The sequence below is a fragment of the Amphimedon queenslandica genome, unplaced genomic scaffold, assembly GCF_000090795.2.
Source record: "Amphimedon queenslandica unplaced genomic scaffold, v1.1 AMPQUscaffold_13014, whole genome shotgun sequence".
Taxonomy (NCBI): Eukaryota; Metazoa; Porifera; class Demospongiae; order Haplosclerida; family Niphatidae; genus Amphimedon; species Amphimedon queenslandica.
In genome coordinates this window covers 17915-19813 of record NW_003546750.1, presented here as the reverse complement: position 1 = coordinate 19813, position 1899 = coordinate 17915, and the positions used below count along the sequence as shown (strand labels likewise).

At 34.6% G+C, this 1899-nt stretch overlaps 1 long non-coding RNA gene across 1 annotated transcript; it reads left to right on the top strand.

The window, feature by feature from the left end:
• The first annotated feature begins 1136 nt into the window (after window positions 1–1136).
• Window positions 1137–1812, top strand: LOC109585760 (uncharacterized). The gene is made up of 4 exons (XR_002186643.1): window positions 1137–1153; window positions 1227–1314; window positions 1367–1674; window positions 1732–1812. It is a non-coding gene; the product is annotated as an uncharacterized LOC109585760 (long non-coding RNA).
• Window positions 1813–1899: the final 87 nt, after the last annotated feature.

Below are 1899 nucleotides of genomic sequence, written 5' to 3'. Positions count from 1 at the left end.
ATATTTTTTGATATGTATACTTGTCCTTATGTTGTGTATTAAGTTTTAGCTGATTCCGATTGAATTTGGATTTTTAATGAATTTTTAAAGTTGCTCAAAAAGCCATGTACTGGAAAGCCTCAAATATAGCCAAACACCCAAATGGATCTAAAATGCTAAATTAATGCACACAATTAAAAGTGAACTTGAGGCATTTTTATTCATTTTATTTCTTTGTAATAATTGTGTATAGTCGGTTTCAGTTGAGTTTGACCACTGACCCACCCTTATAACTTCTCTATTATTTATGCTAGCAACTTGAAACTTGGTATAGTTGCAAAACGGGTTCTTCCGAAAATCTGTACCAATTTTGGAGTCTCTAGGTACTCTGGAGGGTTCTCAAGAGGTTCTTCCGGTCAACATGAAAGGGAGCCGCCATGATGTTTCATGACGTGAAGCTTCGTGAACATCATTTGCATCTCATTAAATATGTCAATAATCATGTTTTTATTATTTAAAAATCAAATAAAGCAAAAGGAGCACTCCAGGCCAAGATATAATTGAACAAGAAGACTTTGCACTCCAGAAAGAAGTCTCACTTAGTCTAGTGTACCTCTCTAAGCCTTCATTATTTGTCTTCACCATTGCCGCTCAGAAAGTCCGTTGAAATTTTGCATCTCTCGATTCTTTCTTCAGGTAATAGCAAGCACAAAGATCCTTCATGTCAATTGCAGGGCTAGCAGTGACCAAAATAGGGTAATAAACAAGTTACAACAAGAAATAAGGAGCATGATGAAATTTTCAGCCATTTTATTTGCGTGTGGGTGGGGCTACACGTGACGTTTTGATGATGAAAACATCCGGTCAAACTCAACTGAAACCGACTATACCTTATTGTATTGATAATATTGTATCCTCTTCTCTCTCTCCTATAGTTGAGTTATGCTGATATGTTGAAGAGAGTTGATCCGTTACGTAAAGAATTGAAAGATTTAGAAACCAAAGCTGAGGACACTCGTCAAAAAGGAGAAGAAATAACAAAAATAATAGCAGAACTTGAAGCCTCTATAGCAAAGTAAAGAACAAAACAAAATACATTAAAAGTGAAACTTATTTTTTAATTTTTTTTCCTTTACTTAGATATAAAGAAGAATATACAACTGTTGAGAAAAAGGTAAAGTATTTTAATAATTAAAGATACATTAATTATCTTTTATTAATAATTTAATTCATTAATTATTCATTAGGTGAGTTCCTCCTTCGTTTGCATCACCTTGAGAAGAGTCTCCTCACTGCATTGAACGAGGTCAAGGGTCGTATCCTAGACAACAACAGGTACCCCCAATTCTAATAATAGTAACAATGCATCTAAATATAGTATCACTAGGTCAGTACAGTGTTCTTAGAGCTAGTGATGATGATGATGATACTCCCCCACCAGTACCAGCCTATAATTCTAATGGAGTACAAGAATACTATGAACTGAAGAGAGAGGCAGAGGTATAATAAACAAAATACCAGACATACAATAACAATAATGTATAATAGAAAAAAAAACAACAACAACAACAACAAGGAGCTGGTCCACTTTATTCAATTACACTCAATCAAGATGATGATACTCCTCCTCCTGTCCCTCCTGCCTATAATCCTGAGGGAGTACAGGAATACTCTGTATTGAAGAGAGAGGGAGAGGTCAGTGATTAATGAGAGAGTCTTTTAAAAATGGATCATATAATGTATCATTAATAGAATAAGGGTCAACAGGGTCTGTCTACTGGTGCTACTGGACTATATTCAACCATTAATAAAAACACCAACAACCAGGTATGGATACATGTACATAATCCACTCTTGACATAATGTATTGGGTTTAATGAACTACATGTACATAATGTATTGTATCATATAAAGGAAGGG